The following is a 13,196-nucleotide window of genomic DNA, read 5'->3' as shown; positions in this document are numbered from 1 at the left end:
TTAATTTATTGAATAATTTTTTGCCTAATTCTTCATTAAAAGTGTTTTCGCTGACAGTGCAATAATAAAAGTAGTCTTGTAGGAATTTCTTTATATGTACCCAATGTGAAATATTTAATTGTTCTAGTTTGATTATTGCTTCTTTTTGTAGTGCTAATAATCCACTATTTGGATCTTTTTCAGTTAATAACATATGTATTTTGTTTGTGAAATTATAGGGGTTTGGTCCCATACTTAATAAAACTTGAAAATCATATGGGCAATTTGTCTTAAAACTTTCCCATGTGGCTTTTGCAGATTCCCCTAAAAAGGTTTCCAAATATTTATACATTGTTTTCGTATCTGTTTCTATATAATGTCTTAAGGAATCTGCTGCTACTATTCCTTTTCATAAATCTATCACTGTATCCCACATTTGTGGGTCGTGTGCTGCTATATTTAGAATTTTACCTTTACTGCCTCCTTCTTGTAGTTTAATTGGTTCTTCTATTGGCATTCTCTTACTTGCTGGTTTTATATTATCTCCTCTAAGTTCTGTATCTGGGTTTATCCTAATTGCTGGTCTTCTAGGTACATTACCTGTACTATAATCTATTGGTTGGGGATTAGGATTTGTTTGTTGAAATGGGCTAGTACTTGAAGAGCTAGTCGGTTCTAATTCTGCGAGTTCCTTATAACCTTTTGTTGAACTTAATACAGAAATTCTGTCTTCATCTTTTCTTTCAAGGAATAGTTTGTTATTTCTATATCCTAAATTATCACTTCTCTCTAAACAGTTTTTAAAATTTTCTATACATTCTTCTATTTTCATTTCGTCCTTTTGACATCCTTTACATTTAAAAGTTATATATTTATATTCTTCTGTTAAATTTTCAGCTTTTTCTATGACCATGTCTACTTCATATCCTTCTTGTAGAACCTCTATATTCATAAACTCGCTTTCTGTTTCTATATTACTCTCTATTTCGTCATTGTCTAAATTTCTTTTAGTTGCGTAATTATAATCTGTAAATCTGACTGAAGTTTCTCCTTTACTTGTAGTATATAATAGATGAGAGTCTGGTGTAAGAATTTTTGGTTTAGTAAATTTGTTTAAATTTCATTCTAAACCTGCATATATTTCTGGGTCTGTTTTAATTGGTTTTATTAAACTTATGCCTTTATTTTTCATTATTTCAACTACATCATTTACTTTCTTTTAGTTTAAATTTAGTATTACTACTTAAAGTTAATTTTCCAATAAACCCTATGCACATTAATAAATTATTTCCACTATTCATTTCTTCGTACCCTTTAGTTTGGATTCCTATTTTAATATTTTTTTCAAATTCTTTTAAGTTCATTAAGAAATCTGGACTTATATAGAATATTTCTCCATTATTTGTCATATCTACTTTAGTTAATCCTATTATTGATTTTTTAATGTCTGACCATCTATCATCATATATTGTTATTAATACTTTGGATCCTAGATTTTTTCTTGTTAAACCTTTTATTCCTATAACAATTAAACCTATATGCATCAATATCATTTTATTATTTTTTATATGTCTTAAAGAGTTAGCATTTACTAAATCTAGTATTTTAAAATCTTCTCCTATAGCTGATATTTATCTCTTATCTTTTAGTGTCGGCCACATATGTCTGGGCCACGTAGTAAACTTTATAACCACTGCTTTATCTAGTTTTGCCTATAAAAGGCGTACATTTTGTAGAAGGAAGACAGAGCGAAATCAACCAACCTCAAAACATACCTGAAATGTGTAAACTCTTCCTCCCAACAAACCTATCCAAGTCAGTCCTTTTTGTATAAACTTTTGTATCAGTGTGTTTAAATAAAAGCTCCAAGTTTTCTATTCGATCTTAAGGGGGTTCCTGAAAGGGAAACTTCTCTCCTAGTTACTTCATGTAAGTTCTTATTTACATATTTTTTCCCACCAAAAATATTTTTATTTATGTTCTTATGTCCATGTTTAAAGTTCTTTAACATATTTTTTGTACATCATGTAAATTAAATTTTTGGTAAAATTCTTACCCTTAGTATATGGTTAGCCTCTTGATTTCTTAATAACAACGATGGATTAACCTGTAAATTCCTAGGAATTCTGGCCTCGATAGTCCAACAAGTCTGCAAAATAGACAAAGGACGAGTTTTAGCTGCCAGACTAAAGTTTTCGGGGTATGGTTAAAGAAGTAAGATGTTAAGAACATAGATTAAGAGGAAGAGATGAACAGGGTTAAAAAAATATATATATTTTGCAGACCTATTGGACTATCGAGGCCAGAATTTTTAGGAATTTACAGGTTAATCCATCGTTATTATTAAGAAATCAAGAGGCTAACCATATACTAAGGGTAAGAATTTTACCAAAAATTTAATTTACATGATGTACAAAAAATATGTTAAAGAACTTTAAACATGGACATAAGAACATAAATATAAATATTTTTGGTGGGAAAAAATATGTAAATAAGAACTTACATGAAGTAACTAGGAGAGAGGTTTCCCTTTCGGGAACCCCCTTAAGATTGAATAGAAAACTTGGAGCTTTTATTTAAACACACTGATACAAAAGTTTATACAAAAAGGACTGACTTGGATAGGTTTGTTGGGTTATTGGGTCTTTTTCCCTTCTTATGTGGATAAATGAAGCCCAATTTGGATCAACCACTTTTACCCATAGGCCATTAATATGGGGCATATATATTGATCTTTTTAGGTCTTAGTCACCATCACAAAAGAGAGTTTTCAGCAACCAAAGAGAGACAAACAAAGCTGATTTTCGCACTTAAATTTCAGCCATAGCTGTCAACTTCAAATTGTAATTCCTGCTTTGTTTCTTGTCTGATTGAGCTGATTTTTGGATTGCTTGTTCCTCTAATCTCAATCTTTGATTAGGAACTGACGGAGCTTGATTTGGTTTCCTGTAACTCCTGTTCTTCATTCCCGAACAGTAGCTGCGGTTTTTATGATTTCACTCCTTTATTTCTCTAGTGTTCGGTGCTATGGTTTATGTATTGTTTCTTGTTGTTTGACACTTGTTTTGTGGCCATTTTGGAGAACAATATTGTAACTTTTGGTGGTTATAGTGGAGGTTTGGTTCCGTAGTTTTTTACTCTTCACACCGAAGGGTTTTTCACGTAAATTTAGTATCTTGTGTGATTGCCTTTATTCTTGCCCTATTGTATTTGTGTGGTAATTCATTTGCTGCCATATTACTTTGTTTTGCTTGGTTTGCTTGTCTACTCTTAGTTCAAATTGGAAGGAAAAGTTTAGACTTGGGTATTCTTCCGCTGCTATCCTATCGGGCTCTTTCATAGTGCCCCTGTCTTTCCCAACAATGTGGTATCAGAGCGTTGGTTGTTGTTGATTGTTGATTTGAATGATGGTGGAAAATATGAGCAAGATGGTGTGTTTGAATGGTAGTAACTATTATACTTGGAAAGCTTTTAAAAAATAATTATAGATGCTTTAATTCTTATGTTTGTTGGACTGTTCTACAGATTCACAAATTTATAATGTTTAGTAGTTGCTAACGGTGAGATTGACGAGGATGTCTCGCATCGTATTGGGGCGGGATGGATGAAGTGGAAGCTCGCGTCGGGGGTGCTGGGTGATAAGAAGGTGCCGCCCAAGCTTAAAGGCAAATTCTACAGGGTGGTAGTCCGTCTGGCCATGTTGTATGGAGCGGAGTGTTGGCCAGTTAAGAATTCCCACATCCAAAAAATGAAGGTGGCAGAAATGCGAATGTTGCGCTGGATGTGTGGGCTGACTAGAGGGGGATAGAGTTCGGAATGAGACTATCCGGGAGAAGGTTGTAGTGACTCCAGTGGAGTGCAAGATGCAGGAAGCCCGATTGAGATAGTTCGGACACGTGAGGAGGAGGGGCATGGATGCCCCGGTCCGTAGGTGTGAGAGGCTAGCGTTGGATGGTTTTAGGCGGGGTAGAGGTAGGCCGAAGAAGTACTGGGGTGAGGTGATTAGGCGGGACATGGAGCAGTTACAGCTCACCGAGGACATGACCCTAGATAGGAAGGTCTGGAGGACGCGAATTAGGGCAGAGGACTAGGGCCAGTTTGGGTCGCTAGGGTAGGGAATTACTCGGTGGGGGTTTTATTCCGGTTATGATTACGTGTTCCATGTTTTATTACGAATCTGTGTGCTTTCCTCTGTTTTATATTACTTATGGGTGCCGTATTTATGTTATGTAATCTTGCGCTGTGCTGTACAATGTGTTTGTGTGGTATCTCATGCCTTGAGCCGGGGGTCTATCAGAAACAGCCTTTCTACTTCTTTAGAGGTAGAGGTATGGACTGCGTACATCTTACCCCCCAGACCCCACTAGGTGGGAATACACTGGGTTTGTTGTTGAGTAGTTGCTAATAAAAATACATCCAATTGCATCTCTAAAAAGAAAAGGAAAAAAAGAAGCTCTATATACATCCAAATCTTGCCCCCTTCTTGAAGTTCGTCAAACTTTCTCTGCTCCAGGTCGAAAAGTTACCAGAAAATGTTGAAGCCACCATTGATGTCCCTTATGAGCAAGTTAAGTACCTAAAAATTGCTCAAGATGGACTCAAAGAATCCGTGGCTAAGTTTCTCAAAGATGTAAATCCTGATTTTATTTTCTTCGATTTTTCTTCTTGCTGGCTTCCTTCAATCGCTTCAAAATTCAACACCCCAACGGCTTATTTCAGCATATTCATTGCTGCTGTTTTGGGTTTCTTTGGACCTTTACCGGGATTGAACAATGACTATGAACCTTTGATGACACTGGAGGAATACACCGTTCCTCCAAAATGGGTACCATTTGAAACCACTGTTGGTTTAAAGTTGTTTGAAGTTTCGAGAATCTTTGAAGCTTCTATGAAAGGTGACGAAGACAATGTTTCTAATATTTTTCATATGTCTAAAATTTTTGAACACTCTGATTTTTTGCTTGTGAGGAGTTGTTCGGAATTTGAACCAGAATGGTTGAAAGTTGTCAAAGACATTCACCCAAAATTGTTTTTTCCTGCGGGTCAACTTCCAAGGACACAATATGAAGAGGACGACACAAAAACCAACAAGTGGAGAGAGATGAAGTTGTGGATTGATTAGCAAGAAAAAAGGAAAGTGATTTACGTGGCGTTTGGAAGCGAAGCAAAACTGAGTCAAAACGAACTCACTGAGTTATCGCTCGGATTAGAGCTTTCTGGACTACCATTTTTCTGGGTCCTAAGAACTAAAAGAGGAGATTCGGATGATGAATTGATTCAATTACAAGAAGGGTTCGAAGAACGAACAAAAGGCAGAGGAATTGTGTGCACGAGTTGCGCACCATAACTCAAGATATTGAGTCATGACTCAGTGGGTGAATTTTTGACTCATTCTGGATGGAGCTCAGTAGTCGAGTCAATACAATTTGAAAAACCAATAATTCTGCTAACATTTTTGTCTGATCAAGGAATAAATGCGAGGCTCCTGGAGGAGAAGAAGATAGGGTATTCTACACCAAGAAATGATCAGGACAGATCGTTCACTCGTGAGTCAGTAGCTAAGTCACTAAGTTTGCTACTCGTTGAAAAGAGGGTGATGTTTACCGAGAAAAGGTCAAAGAGGTAAAAAAATCTGTTTTGCGACGAGGAAAGATAAAATAATTATGTGGAGAATTTATTAAATTATCTTCAAAATTATAAAATAAAAAGACTAAAATATGAGAAGGGAACAAAATCTTAGGGTTTGCATGCACCTTTCGATAAGTGTGATCTCGGGTTAACGTGTATCTCGCTTATTTTATGGGGTACAATGATTGTTTTAATTTTATTTGAGGGGTGGTTTAATATACCTACATTTATAATTCGAGAATTATCTATATGATGAATAATAATTTGATAAATAATGCAATATAATGATGTTACCTATTTATTATTTATTTCTTGATGCTATATTTTGTATTTAGTTAGTGGTGGAATGCATGGATATTTCCTTAAAATATATTAGTAAATTTTATTTATTAGACTTTCAATTAGGTGTTATCCAGATTAAGTACCTAACATATTATAAAGTGTTGCAATTGGACAATTTTCACTCAAATTTTAGAAAACTTTTGCGCATTTTTGAAGTGTCCAAAATGGTAGCTCAAAAAATTAGTGATTTAAAATGAATTCTTAACAAAAGATTAATATTTATTTATTTTTGGATGAAGGGCCGAATATACCTCAACTTTGCGATTTAAAGAAAATATATCCTTTGTTTAGAATTGTGAAGCAAATATACCCCCGATGTCTATAAAAAAGTGAAGCGAATATAACTCAATCCTTACGTTATATATGTAGATTTGAATTGCAGTGGAGTTTATATACCAAATTATTCATAGTTTGTTGCATTATGAGCGCTTATCATATTTGGACATTGATGATTAATTGACTAGGGGCAATCTAGGTCTGGAATGGCTAATTCGAAATAAGTCTATAGTGAATTCAGAATGAGCTTCTTGGAAAACTTTTATTCTTGGACTTAGCAAACTCGATGCTGATTAGATGATGCTCGACATACGTCAATTTTTATGTGGAAAGGCTCAAATATATCAACAAATCATTAGAAATGGATCAGTTATGTCCTTCATTATAAGACTCATCTATGTCATTGCCTTTAATAATTTGACTCATTTATATCATTATCGTTACAGAAAGATTCATTCATGCCATTATTTTATAACAGTGGTTTTGCAAAAAATCACTTTTGCACGTGACATCTTATTAAAGGTCAACATTACCAAATCCAAATCAACCAATATTACTTAAAGCCAAAATGAAAAATTGGACCCATTAAAATAAATCTGCAGATTTTTATTTTTAATAAGTCTAATTTTTATTTAACGGTGTGCTCAAATTTTATTTTAATGGATTTGATTTTTTACTTTTGATTTTAAGTAATATTGGTTGATTTGAATATGGTAACATGGACCTCGAATAGAATGTCATGTGCAAAAGTGATTTTGCAAAACCGTCGTTATAAAATAATGGTATGAATGAATTTTTTTGTAACGGTAAACACGAATAAGCAAAACTCTTAAAAACAGTAATATATAAATTAATCAAACTTATAACGAATAACATAAAATATAATAATTAGATGACATATTTGATCTTTCTTTTTCATTTTTCTATTAGGATTTGTCAAAATCTTGGAGGTTGCACCACACTGTGAGGGACCTGGTCCCTCAAAGTCAGTCACAGGCAATAAATCAGTAAAGCACAAAGAAAGATAAAACTTTGCTGAAAATAAGAGAACAACTGATTTAACGTGAAAACCCCCTTACTCCATGAGGAAAAATCACGGCTCGCCCTCACTAGCTCTCCAAAACCCACTATAATCAACCTATTGATTACAGACTTGAACCTAACTCTAGGTTCCTCTTGCTTGTAATAACTCTACTACAAACCTATCTTGACAACCCTTTCAAGACTTCTCAACACTGATTAACTCTAATCAGTATCAAGCTTAGAAAACTCTACCTAAGCACTATCAAAATAAAAATAAAGCAGTACTCTTATAGTATGAGTAATTCAATTACAAACTAATATCTCACTCAAAAACGTTTACACTATCAGCACAAAAAGACTAGGAACTTGAGTTAAGAATGAGTTTTTGCCTTTTCTCTCTTCAGCACTCTTTTTATGTTGCAAAAATCACTTGATGAAGAAACATCCTTTTCCTTTTATAGATGAATGATGATTAAGGTTGAAATATAATTGTACAAGGTGTCCTAAGTAGTACAAACAACACCTGTACAGTTTGTTATACATGAGGACAAAATTGTGCAGATGTGTGCCAGCTGTACTATATCCTTGTACATCCAGGGACCTGATCCCTTGTAGTCATTTGCTCATCATAAAAACAAGATACAATAATTTTTCCCCTTTTGACAAAACAACGATAGAGTTTTGAGCATCAATGATCATGCTCATTCATCATATTTAATTAGTGTGATTACCACTACTGAAGATGAATGTCCACCCTATCATTCACACCATGCTTCCACTATCACACAACATAGGGACCTGTTCCCTTGTTGTCAATTTCTATCAAGCTTCAATTTGTTTCCTCTGTCATCATTCACCATTATTCATTTAGTTTATTTGCATACTCCCTTATGTCACCATGCCTTTACATCTTCACACATTTCCAATACTTGGTACCTGGTACCTGGTACCTGGTCATTAATACATGAAGTCAATATTCCCTCTTTTGACATCATTGAAAAGTAAAAACAGTAAACCAAAAGAAATATAAGCACTGATTAGTTAATTCATGGCCACTGGGCTACACTAATATGAAGAGTAACTTTAGAAATAAAGTAGAACCAGATAAAGAGCACAAAAACAAGAACTTATTTATTTTTGACCGTTTAGGTATCATTGCAGTGCAAGATTTACATTTTCTATTCCATAGAAAAAGCCACAAAAGTTGGAGGAATTAAAAAAGTAGAGGATTTGGGAAAAAGGTTAAAAGAAGTAAGGCCATCATAAGGCATTATAACAACGTAACTTTTTGGTTGGCAAACTATATCTGTATTCTAGCTCAGCACCTTATTGGTTAGAATCGCAACCCTCTTCTTGAGTTCATCATTCTCCTCACTCCTAAGTTCTGTGAAGACCCTTGGACCTTCCTTTGTATACTGCTGAATTTACACTTGTAATCTCCCAAATTCTTGATCTTTTAGCAATTGTCTCTTTCATTTTTTCTTTTAGAAGTCCTACTAGTTTCATTATTAGTCATTCTCTTCTTCTTGGTACCAGGTCCCTCAAAATTTGGGTGTTTTTTAGTAGAATTTTTAAATTTTACTTCAGAGATTCTTGTTTTAGCGCTGCGATTTTGTTTCTTGGTACCATCTAAACTTTCTCTTGGGTTATATGACAACATCATAAGATTTTTATTAACCTAAGCATCACCAGTCATTACACTATCAGGGGGATCACGTGTTTTTAGGGATGAAGTTTCATCAGTAAGGTGAATGAAAAAGATTGGCTTTGAATGGTTAGGATAGCCGAGTTGGGAAGGGTCCATAGAGTTAATGCAAAGATAAGTTTGATTTCAATTTTGGATAGGAAAATTTTTTGACAAGGAGAAAGAAGGAAAATTTTTTGACAAGGAAAGAGAAGATGTGGCCTTTTGTAACAGAACAACAAAAACATGCACATTCATGATACTAACCTGAGAGATGAGACCAGGTCCCTTTTTTTATTTGAGTGAATTCTCAAGTTTATGTATACTTCATCTATTTTCTTCCAAATCTATTTTCACAGGTGTATACCTGCAAATGTATGGTACTGAGTTAGACTAAGAATTACATACTTTACTAAGAATACGTGTCTTCTGATCATAGGAAATTTTTATGGAGAAACACTGATTCATATGATGTGTTAGGCTAGTTTGATCAGATCTAGCTTCAACTTATTCTTCACAAATTGTTCCTTGTGAAGTGCCTTAGTAAAGATATCTACTATCTAATCCTAAGTTTTGCAAAACTTCATACAGATAGCCCCTTTTTCAACATTGTCTCTCAGAAAGTGAAATCTCACATCATTATGCTTAGTCCTCATGTGCTGCACTAGATTCTTAGCCATGTTTAGAGAACTTGTATTGTAACACATTAGAGGAATAGTGTATGAGACTATACTAAAATCTTTCAATTGCTATTTGATCCATAGAAATTGAACATATCAAGAAGCAGCAGTAACATATTCAACTTTAGCAGTAGATAGAGTAATTGAGTTTTGCTTCTTAGATCCCGATAAAATTAAGGATGAGCCAAGAAAATGTGCCATTCCTAAAGTGCTTTTTTTATCTACCAAATATCCAACATAATCAGTATCAGTATATCCCACCAAGTAAAAATTGTCTCCTGATGGATAGTATAGGACCACATCCCTTGTCCCCTTTAGATACCTAAGAATTCTCTTTGTAGGTTTCAAATAAGTCTCTTTTGGATAAGCTTGAAATCTGGCACACATTCCTAAACTGAATACAATGTCAGGCCTTCTTGCAGTGAGGTATAGTAGGGATTTAATAATCCTTCAATACATTGTCTCAAAGGTCCTAGTGTAAAACCCCGCAAAAATACTAAGCTTAACTCAGTCCCTAGGCTTAGAAAAATTTCTAGCTAAGTATTTAGACTTAGTATTATTTTGTCCTTCATAAGTTGACAACTCTTTTTCATGACTCTTATGACCTTAAAGTATCGATCTTTTGATTGATTCATGATCATAAATGTCAGTAGGTGTTCCTGGACAAGTTTTAAATTTTTCAAACCTCGTTTAGACCATGTTCAAGTGACCAAAATAGTGAGTCAATGTGATCTCGATGCTTTGCGTCATCCATCACGTCGACAGATAATTTTTCCTTCAGATCTGTGCAAATTCTAGTGAACCGATGCGAACACAACACAGTGCGTTGGTCATCGCGTTGATGCCAATGATGCGGCCTGTCGGTCTGAATGTCGACAGTTTGTTCTTTAGTCATTAAAAAGTCGCGTCCTTAGGGGCATTTGGGTCTTTTTCCCACCCCTATTCAACCCTAAAATAAGAGATTCAACCCTCATTAAGCAAAATACACTCATTTTCTCTCAAATTGCTCAAGAATAAGAACCCTAGGTGATTTAATTTCAAAGCCAAGGCTCAATATTTCACCATTGTTCTTCAAGAATTTAGCAACCAAGGTATGTGAAGTGTTCATCCAAGGGTTCCTTCCACCCTTGGAGTCCAAGAAACTCTTTTAAACTTCAAGTAGATTGATTTCATGATTTTCATGATTTGGAATTAAAGTGTATTAATGAGTATTATTTAATTAGGTTTTCTATTTCATGATTTATTATAAGATTGATGTAGAGTTAATTGATATGTATGATTTATCATGTGAATTCATGTTGAAACCCATGGAATTATGATTTTGGAATAGAATCATGATGCTCACATGTTGTTTAGTAGTATATGTATATACTATGCCATCCAAGTGTTTGGTGAACTGCTCATGTGAATGTAATAATAAGATTAAATCATGCTAGTATGTATACTAGTTCATGCCATGTAAGTGTTTGATAAAATGCCTCAATAGATGTATTATGAACAAGTGTGAATTTTTATGCTATGCAAGGTCATATGATCCTTTACTTTTCATGATATCGAGTCCTAGGGGTATTTAATACTTGATAATTTAGCTGTTTACCTAGAGCCAGTGTTAGTTACAAAATAGTCTCAATCATGTAACGATCAGTAGTGCTCTCAGTCAGTTACAAGACTTAGGAAAAACTCAGTATTACTCCCTTCTAGTTCAGACCTCAGTAAACTTAGTCAGCTAACAGAATTCAGTAGTATTTCGTCAGTCAACGGAACTCAGTAAACTCAGTATACTTCAGTCAAGAATAATCTGAACTAGGAAATCAGTTTAGTCTCTATTCAGTCGGGAGTAGGATTCAACACCGAGTTAACCTAGGGATGGGGGTATTCCTGCCAGCAGAGGGTTTGACCCTTAGTATTAATCCCTACATTACAGAACTACGTAGCCAGCTTAGGTTGAGATATCTTCCTGCCAGATTAGGGTTGATACATCTTACACGAGTTTTTTTGCCAGCGAGGGTTGATGAAAGAGTTTCCCGTCAGAGAGGGTTAACTCACAACTTATATATACCCATGGAACGATATTGACACCCTTCCAACTGGGGTTACAGGTTGGACCCCAATCTATTTAGAAAGGGGCATGTCAGTTAGATGATTACCTCCCACAGTCTCTGCTTAAGATTTAGTCTCAGTATAGAACTCAATTTAGTTCTACAGATTCAAGACTGTCAGACATAGTCACTCAGCTCAGTATAGAACTCAGCATAGTTCCACAGAACCATGACTGTCAAATACAGTCGCCTATCTATCAGTAATACAACATCAGTTAATCTGTACTCAGACTCAATATTTAGTGTTATCACAATCCCAGTTACAGTATACGTATTCATGCATGTACTCTCATTTAGTTGTATTCATGTCATTCAGTTAGTATTGTTCATATATATGAACCCATGCATTTCAACCTACCTCACTTAGCATACCAGTACATTTAAAGTACTGACGCATACTTTTCTCTTACGCTATGATGTCTTATATCATAGGTTCAGACGCACGGGCTCCTAAGCACCCTTAGCAGTTAAGATCTTCAGGAGTCAAAGTTAGTGGTGAGTCCTCATATTTTGAGGACATGATTATTTTCTTCAGTATTTTGGTTTATCAGTACAATTTTCAGTAATTGGAGTTAGTTGGGGGCTTGTCCCATCAACTCCATGATTCAGACAGTAGAGGCTTTTCAGACTAGAGTATTTCAGGCAGATGTTTCAATTTTGGTATTGTTATACCATATTTATTTTTATTTCAGTATTGAACCCTATGGCAAGTTTCTGCCTAATTTCCATATAATTATGGTATTACTATTCAGTTATTGTAGCAGCTGCCAGTCATGGGTTAACTTATGATCCTTCTATATTATGAGCACCATGTAGCGTCTGGGGTACAGACTCAGGGCGTTATACCTAGTTCATAATTATCCATTTTTGAGCTGGTTCTATTTGGGGTATCAATTATCTTAGCATCTCCTATGTTATATTTCTTTAATAACTCTTTGATGTACTTCTCTTGAAAAATCATTGTCCCTTGAGAAGTTTGTTTAATCTGCAGGCCTAGGAAGAAGCTAAACTCACCCATCATACTCACTTCGAATTCATTCCCTATTAGCTTAGAAAACTCTTCACATAACGATTCAGAAGTAGCTCTAAAGATTGTCATCAACAATCAATATGCTGCTATATTTGGTCTTTAAGAATAGAGAGTATTGTATATTTTCCCTCTTTTGAACCCATTTTCTAGGAGAAACTTTTAGAGCCTCTCATACTAGGCCCTTGGTACTTACTTCAAACCATAAAAAGCTTTGTCCAATTTGCGTACATGATGTGGAAAATCTATATCTTCAAAACCTAGAGATTGTTTGAGATACAATTCTTCCTTCAAATTTCCATCCAGAAAGGAACTTTTGACATCCATGTGAAATAGTTTAAATCCCATATATGCAGCAAATGCAACAAGAATCCTGATTGCTTCTATTCTTTCTATAGGGGAAAAAGTCTTATCATAGTCAATCCATTCTTCCTAGTTATAACCTTGAACAACCAGCC

General features: G+C 34.8%; 1 pseudogene; it reads left to right on the top strand.

Annotated features, from left to right (window-relative positions):
- Positions 1–4,231: 4,231 nt before the first annotated feature.
- LOC107855620 lies at positions 4,232–5,719 on the top strand (annotated as a pseudogene).
- Positions 5,720–13,196: the final 7,477 nt, after the last annotated feature.

Source organism: Capsicum annuum, chromosome 6 (assembly GCF_002878395.1).
Source record: "Capsicum annuum cultivar UCD-10X-F1 chromosome 6, UCD10Xv1.1, whole genome shotgun sequence".
Lineage (NCBI taxonomy): Eukaryota > Viridiplantae > Streptophyta > Magnoliopsida > Solanales > Solanaceae > Capsicum > Capsicum annuum.
The sequence above is the reverse complement of the archived record's forward strand: the minus strand, read 5'-3'. Positions and strand labels throughout refer to the sequence as shown.